Here is a 16492-nt window from a genome sequence, read left to right on the forward strand (position 1 = left end):
TCCCCGCCTTCAGGGAGAGGGGGAAGAGAGGATAAAACTTGATGTTTCTACAAAGAAAAACATATATCGACAGTAAGTTATACCAGGAAAGTCAGCAAAATAGCAGTCGACAAAATAGTAGCAAGGACAATGATAATTTACCTTGGGGAGGGCGTTGGCGCCGCTATACGGCTCCACGCGACAGGAGGATGGAATAGCATCTTTTTTGCTGAGCGATGAGATTTTACGGACAAGCTTTTCCAAATCTTTAACTGAAAGATCCTTGGAGAGGCGGTCGACATCTTTTTTACCAGCATACATCCAACGAGGATTCTTGCGAGCCTGAAGAGGCTGCACTCTAATCCTAAGGAAATATGCTGTAATTTGGATACCCGACAGTTCTTTGCCACGAGTATTTTGGAGCTCGCGGATACGGGTCATCAGCGCCTTTGTCGCCGTTTTCTCTTCGTCGGTGGCATCGGCGTCCCAGGATCGGCGGCGAAGAATTTCGGCACTACCGTTAAAAGGGGCGATGTTATATTCCAGTGAGTCGGGACACTCCTCGCGGACTAATGACCGACAAGTATAGGGGGTGTATCGTAGTATTTTCGATAAGTAAGAATGTCGATCCCAACGAGGAGCAGAAGGTGTTGACAAGCAGTTTCGATGAAGGATTCACTGTAAATGCTCACAGACAAGTATTCATGGGGTTTTGATGTAACAGATGAATAAAGTACGAGTAAGTAAAGTGCGAGAGTAATAATTGCAGCGAGTGGCCCAATCCTTTTTAGCACAAAGGACAAGCCAGTTTGTTTACTTATAATGACCAAACGTTCTCGAGGACACACGGGATTTTAGTCTAGTGCTTTCGCTACATACGGCTAATTAATCTTCATTGTTTTGATAAGTGTTGTGTGGGTGAACCTATGCTAATGTACCACCCTTCATAGGACTAATACATACTTGTGATTATACCCCTTGCAAGCATCCGCAACTACAAAAAAGTAATTAAGATAAATCTAACCACAGTCTTAAACTCTGAGATCCTGCTATCCCTCCTGCACCGATATACCAACGGGGGCTCAGGTTTCTGTCACTCCGGCAACCCCGCAATTGGCAAACGAATACAAGATGCATTCCCCTAGGCCCATAAAGGTGAAGTGTCGTGTAGTCGACGTTCACACGACACCACTAGAAGAATAACACCACAACTTAAATATCATAACATTGAATATTACTCAACCATACTTCACTACTAACATTTAGACTTCACCCATGTCCTCAAGAACTAAATGAACTACTCACGAGACATCATATGGAACATGATCAGAGGTGATATGATGATGAATAACAATCTGAACATAAACCTTCGTTCAACGGTATCACTCAATAGCATCAATAACAAGTAGAAATCAACACCGGGAGAGTTTCCACTATCAAACAATCAAGATCCAACCCGAATTGTTACAGCGGTGACGATGTGCAGCGGTGGAGACGGCGGTGATGATGATGTAGATGATGACGATGGTGATGGAGATGATGTCCAGCTCGATGACGGTGACGATGGCGTCGATTTCCCCCTCCGGGAGGGAATTTCCCCGGCGGATCTCAGCCTGCCGGAGAGCTCTTTTCTCTCTGGTGTTCTCTGCCCCGCAGAGGCGGCTGTGACTCTTCGCGACTAACTCCCTGGAGCTTAGGTTTTCGGGATGAAGAAATACGCGAAAGAGAGGAGGCCAGAGGGGGCTGTGGGCCCCCTCCCCACAAGTCGGCGCGGCCAGGGCCCACGCCGGCCTATGAGGGGGGCCCATGGTGGCCCTCCTCGGCTCCTCCTTCTGGCTCTCGTCGTCTTCTGGAAAAATAGGATTTTTCATATAAATTCCGTCAATTGTTGATCTTTCGAAATATTGCATTCTGACGGCGCTTTTTCCAGCAGAATCCTGACTCCGGTGCGCGATCCTCCAATAATCATGAAACATGCAAAATAGATGAAATAACATAAGTATCATCTCCAAATATGACATATATCAATGAATAACAGCAAATTATGATATAAAATAGTGATGCAAATTGGACGTATCAACTCCCCCAAGCTTAGACTTCGCTTGTCCCCAAGCGAAACTGAACTCGGTAAACAGGACCACATGTTTATGGAGTGAAGAGTCGATAAATAAAATACGGACAAGAAGCATCATATTCATTCACACAAGACATTCTAGTAAACAACTTCCTCATATAATTCAACTTGGAACAAGTATAAGGTAATCAAAAATAAGGGTGCATAAAAATCATAGTTGGTGATGGCAAACTTCGTTCTTGGTCAGAGAACAATTAACAGGTTATACTTATCTATCGAGCAGCGCTCTTATGTTAAAGTTTATATGGCACAACTTGCATACTCAATCATAATAATTTCCTCATGATCATTGATAACTTTCAAAGCTATATTCATTCAGATAAAACTTATACTAAACAAGGAAGAGTAAAAGACATGATGAAGTAAATCACAATATAATTGTTTGATCACAACAACTCAAATGCTTGCTTGAGATGGAGGGAAATAGGTTTACTGACTCAACATAAAGTAAAAGACAGGCCCTTCGCAGAGGGAAGCAGGGATTAAATCATGTGCTAGAGCTTTTTCAGTTTTGAAATTATATAAAGAGAATAAAAGTAACATTTTAAGAGGTGTTTGTTGTTGTCAACGACTGGTAGCGGGTACTCTAACCCCCTTGCCAGACAAACTCTCGAAGAGTGGCTCCCATAAAGTTTTATTTTAGGTTGGCACTCCTTCCAACCTTTGCTTTCACAATCCATGGCTAACCGAATCCTCGGGTGCCGTCCAATCATTCTCATACCATGAAGGAGTGCCTTTTTATTTTAGTTTTATTTAGATGACACTCCTCCCCACCTTTGCTTTCTCAAGCCATGGCTAACCGAATCCTCGGGTGCCTTCCAACAATCACATACCATGGAGGAGTGTCTATTTGTAAAATTATGAAGGTTAATTAATCGGGACTGGGAACCCCATTGCCAGCTCTTTTTGCAAAGTTATTGGATAAGTGGATGAAGCCACTAGTCCATTGGTGAAAGTTGCCCAACAAGATTGAAAGATAAAACACCACATACTTCCTCATGAGCTATAAAACATTGACACAAATAAGAGATAGTAAATTTTGAATTATTTAAAGGTAGCACACGAAGTATTTACTTGGAATGGCAGGAAATACCATGTAGTAGGTAGTTATGGTGGACACAAATGGCATAGGTTTGGGTTGAGGTTTGGTTGCACGAGAAGTATTCCCTCTCAGTACAGGTCTTTGGCTAGCAAGGTTAATTAGCAAGCACAAGAGTTGAGGGAAACAAACAAATATACATGTGATAGAAACAATCATGCATCTTTCTTGTAAGCACAAACAATTTTAACTTCAGAATAATAAGCTATGAGCTAACAAGAAAAGAAGACAATGAAACAACAACATGTATTTCTCTTTTCTACTTAAACCTCAAAGTGTTATTGCTATTGACCAATGCTAAGTTTGCCAAAACCAAATAGATTTATTCAATACTCCCAAAGTGATACCAATACTAGTAACAAGATCAATCATATAATAGAGATTGCAAACTAAAATAAGGTGTGCAATATGTAAATGATAAGACTTCTCATTAATATTCCATAACAATAAATCACACCAAGGGATACATAGACAACCAACTAAAGGAGAGATACTTCCACACTGCAACCCATCTTATATGATAACTTCCCTACTCATGATATGACACTACTTGATAATAAAAAGTAAAAAGGTAGTGATGATGTGATACCGCGGCTCTCCCCCAAGCTTGGAACAAACCAAGGGGATGCCAATACCGATGATGAAATACTCCTTCGGCGGTGGTGATGATGAATTCTTCCCGCGATTCTTACAGATCTCCTTTAGCTTCAGCTTCTCAGTTTGGCAGTTCTGCACTAAGACTCGAAGAGATTCATTGTTATCTGAAGTTGGCGGTGGCGGCCTTGTGATGGGGATCGTGTAATATTCCAGCATTCTACGGAGTCGGTAATTCTCCTCCTGAAGTATCTCCACTTCTCTTCTTAAAGCACGGTATTGGTCACAAAACTCATCGATAGCCCGTAGAGCTTCTTCCAACACAGGGAAAGAGTCGAGGCTAAGTGCAGGCGGTAAGGGTCCCTGCAAGTTATGAGAAAAAGAACGTCGAGTGTCAACAGATCCCACCAAGATTCGCTTACTCCCAACGGCTTGTTGCTCTTGTTTTGACGACACCCTCTTCACTTCTTCCTCCGAAAGCCCTTTGCCCTTGTTGTTGGAGGCCATGGTGCTTCTAGATTGAAAACAGATCCTGGCAGAAACAGCTCGAAACAAAACACGTCGAGAAAACAATATACGGACCTCCAGGGGTCTGGGGGATTATATAGCAGGAATTTTTATGTCATAAGGAAAGTACCAGGTCGAACCAGAGTCGGAAAGAGGCGACGAGGCGGCCAGCTCATAGGGCGGCGCGGCCAGGCTGGGGCTCGCGCCAGCCTATGAGGGCACGCCCTCGTGCGTCTCCTCCACTCCGTTTCGATCTCGTAATTTTTCATATTTTCCAAAAACAGCAAAAACATTGTTCGGAAAGTAAAACGCGAACTTTTTATTACCAGTAATGTTACCTATTCAAAGTCGAGTTCTGGTGGACTGTCAATTTGACCTTTGATGAAAGCCTCCGGTGTTTCCACTCGAATAACATCAACATCTACATTATAAGAATCACCTGAGATATAATGCTTGAGTCTTTGTCCATTCACCACTTGTGTGGCATTGCCTTGGAGAGAGCTAATTTTAATTGCTCCTGAACGATACACTTCCTCAACGACATATGGTCCTTCCCATTTCGAGAGTAATTTCCCTGCAAAGAGTCTGAGACGAGACCGATACAATAGGACTTTATCCCCAATATTAAATTCTCTTTTGATAATTATTCTATCATACCATTTCTTTACTTTCTCTTTAAAGAGTTTAGCATTTTCATAATCTTCACTTCTCCATTCATCTAGAGAACTCAATTGTAGCAACCTCTTTTTACCGGCAAGTTTAGGATCTTTATTTAGTTCTCTTACAGCCCAATAAGCTTTGTGCTATAGTTCTAAAGGTAAATGACAAGCTTTTCCATAGACCATTTTATACGGTGACATACCCATGGGATTTTTATAAGCAGTTCTATAAGCCCATAGTGCTTCCTTCAATTTACTAGCCCAATTCTTTCTAGGTATATTAACAGTCTTTTCCAAGATAGATTTAATCTCTCTATTTGATAATTCTACTTGCCCACTAGTTTGAGGATGATAAGCGGAAGCAATTCTATGATTAATACCATATTTAGCAAGAGTTTTTCTAAAACCACCATGAATAAAATGAGAACCTCCATCAGTCATAATATATCTAGGAACTCCAAATCGAGGAAAAATAATATCTAAAAGCATTCTTAAAGAAGTCTCACCATCAGCACTTTTTGTAGGTATGGCTTCCACCCATTTAGTAACATAATCAACAGCAACAAGTATGTGAGTGTTACCTTCTGAAGAGGGAAAAGGTCCCATGAAGTCAAATCCCCAACAATCAAACGGTTCAATAACAAGAGTATAACTCATAGGCATTTCATTGCGTCTGGAGATATTACCAACCCTTTGACATTCATCGCAAGATAAAATAAACTTCCTTGCATCTTTGAAGAGAGTTGGCCAATAAAAACCTGATTGTAGAACCTTTTGCGCAGTTCTATCTGCGGCGTGATGTCCTCCATAAGCACTACCAAGACATTTACTCAATATCTCTTGTTGTTCATATTCGGGAACACATCTTCGCAGAATACCATCCACTCCTTCTTTATATAAGTGTGGGTCATCCCAAAAATAATGCCTCAAGTCATAAAAGAATTTCAACCTTTGCTGGGCTGAAAAGGTTGGAGGCAAGTACTTGGAAACAATAAAGTTAGCATAATCAGCATACCAAGGACTGTCTCGCGAGCTCACCTTTATTACAGCCAATTGTTCATTTGGAAAACTATCATTAACAGGAACAGGATCATAAGCAATATTTTCCAATCTAGACAAGTTATCAGCAACAGGATTATCAGCACCTTTCCTATCTACAATATGTAAATCAAATTCTTGCAACAGAAGTACCCATCTAATAAGCCTTGGCTTAGCATCTTTCTTTTGTATAAGGTATCTGATTGCAGCATGATCAGTATGTATAGTAACTTTTGAATCAACAATATAAGATCTAAACTTATCACAAGCAAAGACTACAGCTAACAATTCTTTTTCAGTAGTAGCATAATTTCTTTGAGCAGCATCAAGGGTTTACTAGCATAATGAATAACATTCAATTTTTTATCTACTCGCTGTCCAAGAACAGCGCCTACAGCAAAATCACTAGCGTGACACATAATTTCAAATGGTAAGTTCCAATCAGGAGGTTCAACTATAGGAGCAGTTGTTAAGGCTTTCTTTAGAGTTTCAAAAGCTTCCTTACAATCATCATCAAAAACAAAAGGTACATCTTTTTGAAGAAGATTAGTAAGAGGCTTTGAAATCTTGGAAAAGTCTTTAATAAACCTCCTATAAAACCCAGCATGACCAAGAACACTACGAATACCTTTAACATCCCAAGGATAGGGCATCTTCTCAATTGCTTCTACTTTAACTCTATCAACTTCAATACCCCTCTCGGAAATTTTATGTCCCAATACAATTCCTTCATTAACCATAAAGTGGCATTTCTCCCAATTAAGAACAAGGTTAGTTTCTTCACATCTCTGCAAAACTTTATCAAGGTTCCGCAAGCAATTATCAAAAGAATTCCCATAGACGGAAAAATCGTCCATGAATACCTCTACAACACTCTCGCAAAAGCCATGAAAAATAGCAGACATGCATCTTTGAAAAGTAGCAGGAGCATTACATAAACCAAAAGGCATACGTCTATAAGCATAAGTTCCATAGGGACAAGTGAAAGTGGTTTTCTCTTGGTCCTTAGTTTTAACAGCAATTTGTGAAAACCCAGAATAACCATCAAGAATGCAAAAATGAGTATTTTTGGATAACCTTTCTAACATTTGATCAATAAAAGGCAAAGGGTAATGATCTTTCTTAGTAACCTTATTAACTTTTCGATAATCAATGCACATTCTATACCCTACAACTACTCTTTGAGGTATGAGCTCATCATTATCATTAGGCACAACAGTCATTCCTCCTTTCTTAGGAATACAATGCACAGGACTAACCCATTTACTATCAGCAATAGGATATATAATACCAGCCTCAAGAAATCTTAATACCTCATTTCTTACCACATCCTTCATCTTAGGAATTAGATGACGCTGATGTTCAACAACAGGCTTCGCATCATCTTCCATATTAATGGCGTGTTGGCAAATAGAGGGAGAAATCCCCTTCAAGTCATCAAGAGTGTAGCCAATAGCTCATCGGTGCTTCTTCAGTATTTCCAATAACCTTTCTTCTTCAAACTCTGAAATCTTAGAACTAATAATAACAGGATATATTTTCTTATCATCAATATGAGCATATTTAAGATTATCAGGCAATGGTTTTAAATCGAAGACAGGATCTTCCTTTGGTGGTGGTGTTGTACCCAGATCTTCTACCGGTAAATCATGCTTAAGAATAGGTTGACGAAGGAAAATTTCATCAAGCTCATTTCTTTCTTCCCTAAAAACTTCACTCTCACTATTCTCCAAATGTTGCTGTAAAGGATTATTAGGAGCAAGAGCAATAGATGCACACTGTTCAACTCTAAAATCATTATTAGGCGAATCAGCTTTATAAGGAGTTTTGGCAAATTTAGAGAAATTAAACTCATAAGATTCACCAGCAAATTTAGTCAAAATTTTCTCTTTCTTGCAATCTATAACAGCTCCACAAGTATTTAGAAAAGGTCTACCAAAAATGATAGGACAATATTTACTAGCAGCTGTTATCACCAGAATTTGACCGGATCAGAGGTGGGCCACGATTAAGATGGGCTTGAAGAATATACATGGAAAATATACATGAATCGGCCTTGTACAAGAAGTTTGGGCTAGTTTGCCCGTGTATCTGTAAATATAGTAGGATACGTGTCGGTTAGGTAGAATTTGGCTCGTACACGGTTGGGATTATTCCCACGTTAGAAAGTCTACGGACTATAAATATGTATCTAGGGTTATTGAGAAAAACAACAATCACGTTCATCACAAACCAATCTAGGCGCATCGCCAACCCCTTGTTTCGAGGGTTTCTTCCGGGTAAGCATCATGCTGCCTAGATCGCATCTTGCGATCTAGGTAGTATACGTTTATTCGTTGTTCATGTGTTGCTCGTGCTGAAGCCTTGTTGATGGCGAGCAACGTAGTTATCATAGATGTGTTAGGGTTAGCATTGTTTTACCGTGTTATATGCTTTTATCCATGCAACCCTTAGACGTCTAGCCACCTTTACACCTATCTTAGGTGTAAGGGCGGCACCTTGCTTGATCATTGTTTAGTAGATCCGACCCGTTATGATTGCTCCTTGTTCTCCAAGGATTAGTTTAATATCTGCATAGTTAGGCCTTGCAAACGGGTTGAAGGATCCAGTGGCACGTAGGGTGTAGTTTGCTAGCCCTAGATAAGATGTTCCGGGGATCAACTTCATGTTGGTTTTTAGGCCTTATCTAGGGCTGGTTTATTATCACCGTGCGTGGCTGCCAGGCTCAATCACGTGTAGGATGTTCCGATTATGCGGTGAAAACCCTAAATCGTCGTCGGTCGTTTTAGCTTTATGTTGATCAAGCAGAACCACCATGTGATCGTAGACCTCATACGAATCATGGGTGGATCGGCTCCTTGAGCCGATTCACAGGATAACCTGAGAGCCGATCGAGGCTCGTATTTAATGTTTACGTGTATGCCATGCAGGAAACTAAGCGAAGCAAATCCATCACCTTCCTGACCAGGTATAGGTCAGGTGGCACGCCTGCACCAAAGCATCGGACGTGCGTGCCGAGGCTTTGCGGGCCGTCGCTCGAGGGACCAGGGCCACCGCGATTATGGGAGCCTCCCGGCTCTTCGTGTTGCCGGTAGCTACTCGCCGGGTGGGTTTCGGACGCCAACACATTCTCGGCACGGCCGGTGGGACGGTCTTCGACATCAATCGCATCGCCATCTACATACGAGATGGCGGAAGGTACTCCGATCACGTACGAGGATCCGGCGAGGAGCTCAAGAAGAAGTATGACGAGGTCAAAGCTATCCTCGGCCGACCTCATCGGCTCTTTCCGTAGGACCCGCTCACACGGCATCGGTGGAAAGGGTTCTCACCGAAGGCGCGCTTGATGGAGTGGACTGTCTACCCCTTCGAAGAACGCACCGTGTCTGCGTCAGAGATTAATTTCATGGTAGCTCATTCGCTACACCGCCATTCTGAGAGCCTGGTGAACACTTTGGAGTGTGTCGCCCTTCGGGTGATCCAGGAAATCATGAGGCATCAGTACTCTCCGTCAGGACCTGCTCTAGGGACTCACCAAGGAGAGCTACCACTCCAGTCCCGACCACCGCTGCCGTTCGCGCTGGCAGCACCAGAAGTGCCGAGTTCACCGGCATTCATCGTCTACAAGATCGGTGGTGATCCTAGTGATTACCAATTCTTTTATGAGGCACCCAAGGAGATCCCGCACGGATACACATGCACATATGTGCCGATCGCAGAATCGGGCACTCACGAACCTGCATCGCAACGAGGGATTTCTGGAATAGTAGGAGGGGCTTCTGGATCAGATCCTGAGAAACAGACGTGGCTAGCTAAGTACGCCACTCCAACGAACCTCCAGAGCTCAACTCCTGCAGCTAGCTCAGATCTTGAGAAGCAAGCGTGGCTAGCCAAGTATGCCACTCCAGCGAATCTTCAGAGCGCGACTCCTGCAGCTAGCACCGCGGATCAGATCAGTACAATCTTGAGAGACCAGTTCGGCATGGTGCCGAAAAGGAGGGCAATCGGCTATTTCAAGCCGTACCTGTAACGGCCCCGGGTAGCACCTCTATTAGTTTTGCTTGTTCTTTTCTTTTTATGCATCATCATGTCATCATGCATCATCGCATTCATGTTTTAACAAAACAAAATTATTTTTATAAACTCTATTTCAGTTTTTCCTTCTCATATGGTCCTATAATAAACCATCCCCCTTTATCTTCTTATTTTAAAATAAAACCCTAACCCCTTCTAGGCTTCCTCTATCTCTCCCTGGCCCATCCCCCCTCTTCCTTCCCCTTTTCCTTTCCCGGTGGTCCAAGCCAACACCACAGCAGCCCATCTCCACCTTGGCCTGCTTACCCTTTCGATGAAAAGGGCAGCCTCCTTTCTTTCTTGTCGTCTTTCTCCCTTCACGAGAGAAAGCGTGAGCCCCCCTCTCATGTCGTTGTCCACCAGGGCACCGCACCACCACCCCTCACCTGCTCCCTCCCCCTCCTTTATCTTTCAGCGCCAAAACCCTAGCCTCTCTTCCCCTCCACGCCGCCGCCACATACATCGCTCCATCTTTTCTCTATTCTCTGTGAGCAAACGAAGAGAAAGAAAACCCCACTGCCACCATCCTCTTCACCATGGCGCCGCCGCTCCACACCTCCCCTCGCCGAGCTGAGACCACCAGAAGATCCGCACCGTCGCCATCTTCATCCCCTCCAAAGGAATCGAGCCGGGGCTCGCTTAATCAACGTCAAAATCGCCGATTCCCTCTCCAACTCCGGCAAGAAAGTCCTCAATTCCGGCCGCCTCCGACCTCCACCGACCCTTCCGAGCACGTCCACACATTCCAGGTGACCGTGCGCATCCCCGACACCAATCGCCTCGTCCCGGTTTGCTCCGAGTCGCCGGATCCATGAATGACCAGAGCTCCTCCGCCATGGGCTTCATCCTCGTGTTCCGTGAGTCTCCTTCAGGTTGCTGGGCGCCCATCTCATGACACCATCCACGCAGCAGCCCGACTGGTTCGGCCCTTTATCCTTCTCCCACGAGATCCTCGGTTCAAATCCCCACAGCTGCTATATAATCCAATCCTTTTTCCTCTGTTTTTGGTTCAGATCTCGCAGACACAAAAGGATATTAACAGTGGAGCCTTTCCAATTCCATCAACAACATCTAGCCCAGCTGGTTCGTTCCTTAGCCCAGCTCGAGGAGATCCTGAGTTCTATATCTGCTGCAAGCAATTAAGCCCAGCTCTTTTTGTTCTGTTTTGCCAGATATGTTGGATTTTTTGTTGATGGGCCTCAGCCCAGATCCGTCGATGCATCCCAACGCCTGCGTGTTCAGATCAGATCCGGCCCAGAACATCGCAGGTTCAGCCCAGTTCGTCCCGGCCCTTTTCTATTTTCTGAAAATTGCAGGATTTGTGTAAATCTTGCGTAAATCATATCTTGCAAACCGTAACTCGAAATAAAATGTTTTGTATATGAAAATTGATCAGAAAAACATGAGGAATATTAATATGCCCTCCATATACCTGTTTGCATCTCGCATCATGTCGCACGATGATAGTTATGCATGTTCACCTCACATATATGCGGAGTATTTTGGATTTCCAACTATGGTTTTCCCCGCTCCGTTTAATATTGAAGTAGTTCACCCTTGCCATGATATGCCATGCTAATCAACACTTAAATTTGCTGGTAGAAATGCAACTCCAACCTAATTTGATTGTCCGGGGTTTCGACTCCGCTTAAATTAGATAAGTGCATCGCATCATATGTGCCATGTCATGCATATCATCTTGCTCATGCCGGTTCTTTATCCGTAGTAGTAAGACTTGCATGCGTTGTGTGTTCCAGCATTTGCTTCTTCCCGGATAGGATCACGAAGTGGTGCGGTGAGATACGCCAAGTTCTCCGGATGTTCCTCGGCAAGCTTTAACAGGCAAGCATTTCCCCTATACTTCTGCCCCTGCAGAAGTCGCTCACCTATTTTATTTTGCCTTCTCCCTCATGCTATCCTTAAGTTGCGTTCTTGTCACGTGTCCTTTCCACTTGTTATCTCAAGCAGCCCATATTGCCACCACCACCTCCTACGGCTATTGTTTGGTTATCGAGTCTGCCCTTGCGAGTCGTAGTGCATGCTAGTGGCGTTTTATCTCGTTACCGTTATTTGTTATCTTATCGGGTTATATGTTGGGAAGAATCATGGTTACTTTAGTTGTTGACATTTGTTTAGCGGAGGCATCGGTGGGTCAGCTGCTCGTTTTGTGACGGCTCACTTGTGTTTCCTAAATATCTTAGGACCCCGAGTTCTTGTTATCTGTTCCGAGACTGAGCGCTCTAACCACACGTGGGTATGCTTACCGGGTCTCCCCTCGACCACTGCCGGAATCTACATCTTTGTCCAGTGGCCACAATTAGTTTCGTGATGCTTTGTTTCTCTCGGGCGTGCAAGCATGTTTCTTTGTGGTCAGATGATATGATGTTACTTTTGGGGAAGCCGTGTTGCCTTGTAACCCCGTTGTCTCTTGCACGCTCGTAGGATGCGGTACGTATTGTTAAGAGATCATCCTCTAGTGGGCTCTGATCCTCTTAGCCGTAGACGCAAACAGCTAAGTCCGCTTCGGAGCACGGCCGGACTTCGATACGGGTTAACTTAGTTAGGTGGCTTCCTGGACATTGTTGTAGTGAAGGAGAGTGCGTGTCGTGATATCCACCTGTCGTAAGTGGGTTGATCGTGCGTGTGGGCACATTTGGGCACCCCTGCAGGGTTATAATCTTATCGATAAGCCGTGTCCGCGGTTATGGACGACTTGGAGCTGTATGACTCGACCATAGACAACTTACACCTGCTATTTCAATCATAATAACTTGTGTAGTAAGTTAGCACAACTCTAATAATAAATGGTTAAAACTTGACAACCGTGTGAGTGCCTTTATAAGTACTTCTTGGCGAAGGGGGAAAGTATCGGCTGTGTTATGTTTGCAGAGTATAGAACTGTTAGTTTATGCGCTCTCTCATCTTCTCTGATTAGACGAGTGTTGTAGAGTGTCTCTATAGGTTTTTAGTGCTTGCGCTGCCGCTTAACTCCACCATATTGCCTATGACGTCCCTCTTGCGTCCTCTAAGTCCCCTGCGTGCCTCAAGTACAAAGGACGACTGGTTGACGAATGCTTATACGTCTTGAAGTCTTGTTAAGTACGAACCCGTACTTATTGCTGCTTCTACGGGATATAACCGGGCAGGTATGAAGATATGTTCGATGAAGACGACGCTAGCAAGGTTACCCTTCCGGCTTGGCCTGGGCAGGGTTATGGACGCCATCGGTTATCTTCAGGACTCGTAGTCCAATTTGAATCTTGTCCGTACTCGGACGTATTTGATTTTCTGTATGATTTGGATCTTTGTATGTATCTATTTGTATCTTGACTCGTTGGAGTCGTTGTTGTAATATATGTATCTTGTGGGCTCTATTGTAAACCTGTTGTAATGTTACTACTCGTGGTAATTCCTCTGGCATCACGTGTGCTTCGTCGCGCACGTCGTGTCGGAGGGCGTGTCGGAATCGATATCGTGCGGATTTCGGCGGGATCGCAGGAATCCTCAGGGTACCGGTTCTGGGGCGTCACAAGTTGGTATCAGAGCTCAGGTTGACGGTACCTCACAAGTTGGTATCAGAGCCTCAGGTTGACGGTACCCCACTAGTCCAGCCTTTATGATAACCTTGCCAACGGTCGTTGAGTTTAGAGAGTCCAAACTATTTTCTAAAACTCGTTGGATAGTTCTGATTAGCTCTGATTTTTCTCCTTACCTCCATTCTTTCTCCTCTTACCTCTGCGGGTTTTGAGTCTTCTCTCTTATCTGAGTTCTCTGAGTCTTAGGTTCCGACGTGGGTTGGACGATCTTTGCCTTATCCTAATAGGTTCGATCTTCGGAGGATCCGACAGAAACGCATCATCAACAGCGGAACAATGACTTCTTGTTAGTGGTGTCGCCGATCTACGTGGAGCAACAATTCTCGTTAGTGGTGTCGAGGAGATCGATACGCCGCCTGAAGACTCGATAGTTCACCTCTCTTCCCCGTACCTGGACGTGGGATCTCGGGGCGCGATCCCTTGTTAGTGGTGTCGATTGTAACGGCCCCGGGTAGCACCTCTATTAGTTTTGCTTGTTCTTTTCTTTTTATGCATCATCATGTCATCATGCATCATCGCATTCATGTTTTAACAAAACAAAATTATTTTTATAAACTCTATTTCAGTTTTTCCTTCTCATATGGTCCTATAATAAACCATCCCCCTTTATCTTCTTATTTTAAAATAAAACCCTAACCCCTTCTAGGCTTCCTCTATCTCTCCCTGGCCCATCCCCCCTCTTCCTTCCCCTTTTCCTTTCCCGGTGGTCCAAGCCAACACCACAGCAGCCCATCTCCACCTTGGCCTGCTTACCCTTTCGATGAAAAGGGCAGCCTCCTTTCTTTCTTGTCGTCTTTCTCCCTTCACGAGAGAAAGCGTGAGCCCCCCTCTCATGTCGTTGTCCACCAGGGCACCGCACCACCACCCCTCACCTGCTCCCTCCCCCTCCTTTATCTTTCAGCGCCAAAACCCTAGCCTCTCTTCCCCTCCACGCCGCCGCCACATACATCGCTCCATCTTTTCTCTATTCTCTGTGAGCAAACGAAGAGAAAGAAAACCCCACTGCCACCATCCTCTTCACCATGGCGCCGCCGCTCCACACCTCCCCTCGCCGAGCTGAGACCACCAGAAGATCCGCACCGTCGCCATCTTCATCCCCTCCAAAGGAATCGAGCCGGGGCTCGCTTAATCAACGTCAAAATCGCCGATTCCCTCTCCAACTCCGGCAAGAAAGTCCTCAATTCCGGCCGCCTCCGACCTCCACCGACCCTTCCGAGCACGTCCACACATTCCAGGTGACCGTGCGCATCCCCGACACCAATCGCCTCGTCCCGGTTTGCTCCGAGTCGCCGGATCCATGAATGACCAGAGCTCCTCCGCCATGGGCTTCATCCTCGTGTTCCGTGAGTCTCCTTCAGGTTGCTGGGCGCCCATCTCATGACACCATCCACGCAGCAGCCCGACTGGTTCGGCCCTTTATCCTTCTCCCACGAGATCCTCGGTTCAAATCCCCACAGCTGCTATATAATCCAATCCTTTTTCCTCTGTTTTTGGTTCAGATCTCGCAGACACAAAAGGATATTAACAGTGGAGCCTTTCCAATTCCATCAACAACATCTAGCCCAGCTGGTTCGTTCCTTAGCCCAGCTCGAGGAGATCCTGAGTTCTATATCTGCTGCAAGCAATTAAGCCCAGCTCTTTTTGTTCTGTTTTGCCAGATATGTTGGATTTTTTGTTGATGGGCCTCAGCCCAGATCCGTCGATGCATCCCAACGCCTGCGTGTTCAGATCAGATCCGGCCCAGAACATCGCAGGTTCAGCCCAGTTCGTCCCGGCCCTTTTCTATTTTCTGAAAATTGCAGGATTTGTGTAAATCTTGCGTAAATCATATCTTGCAAACCGTAACTCGAAATAAAATGTTTTGTATATGAAAATTGATCAGAAAAACATGAGGAATATTAATATGCCCTCCATATACCTGTTTGCATCTCGCATCATGTCGCACGATGATAGTTATGCATGTTCACCTCACATATATGCGGAGTATTTTGGATTTCCAACTATGGTTTTCCCCGCTCCGTTTAATATTGAAGTAGTTCACCCTTGCCATGATATGCCATGCTAATCAACACTTAAATTTCTTGGTAGAAATGCAACTCCAACCTAATTTGATTGTCCGGGGTTTCGACTCCGCTTAAATTAGATAAGTGCATCGCATCATATGTGCCATGTCATGCATATCATCTTGCTCATGCCGGTTCTTTATCCGTAGTAGTAAGACTTGCATGCGTTGTGTGTTCCAGCATTTGCTTCTTCCTGATAGGATCACGAAGTGGTGCGGTGAGATACGCCAAGTTCTCCAGGATGTTCCTCGGCAAGCTTTAACGAGCAAGCATTTCCCTATACTTCGCCCTGCAGAAGTCGCTCACCTATTTTATTTTGCCTTCTCCCTCATGCTATCCTTAAGTTGCGTTCTTGTCACGTGTCCTTTCCACTTGTTATCTCAAGCAGCCCATATTGCCACCACCACCTCCTACGGCTATTGTTTGGTTATCGAGTCTGCCCTTGCGAGTCGTAGTGCATGCTAGTGGCGTTTTATCTCGTTACCGTTATTTGTTATCTTATCGGGTTATATGTTGGGAAGAATCATGGTTACTTTAGTTGTTGACATTTGTTTAGCGGAGGCATCGGTGGGTCAGCTGCTCGTTTTGTGACGGCTCACTTGTGTTTCCTAAATATCTTAGGACCCCGAGTTCTTGTTATCTGCTCCGAGATCGAGCGCTCTAACCACACGTGGGTATGCTTATCGGTCTCCCCTCGACCACTGCCGGAATCTACATCTTTGTCCAGTGGCCACAATTAGTTTCGTGAT

The 16492-nt window shown here is 44.6% G+C and overlaps 1 long non-coding RNA gene across 1 annotated transcript; it reads left to right on the forward strand.

The window, feature by feature from the left end:
• The first annotated feature begins 10135 nt into the window (after positions 1-10135).
• On the forward strand, positions 10136-15731 carry LOC127307708 (uncharacterized). Its single transcript, XR_007855771.2, has 7 exons — positions 10136-11004; positions 11098-11167; positions 11257-11352; positions 11842-11926; positions 13231-15086; positions 15180-15249; positions 15339-15731. It is a non-coding gene; the product is annotated as an uncharacterized lncRNA (long non-coding RNA).
• Positions 15732-16492: the final 761 nt, after the last annotated feature.

Source organism: Lolium perenne, chromosome 6 (genome assembly GCF_019359855.2).
Source record: "Lolium perenne isolate Kyuss_39 chromosome 6, Kyuss_2.0, whole genome shotgun sequence".
Lineage (NCBI taxonomy): Eukaryota > Viridiplantae > Streptophyta > Magnoliopsida > Poales > Poaceae > Lolium > Lolium perenne.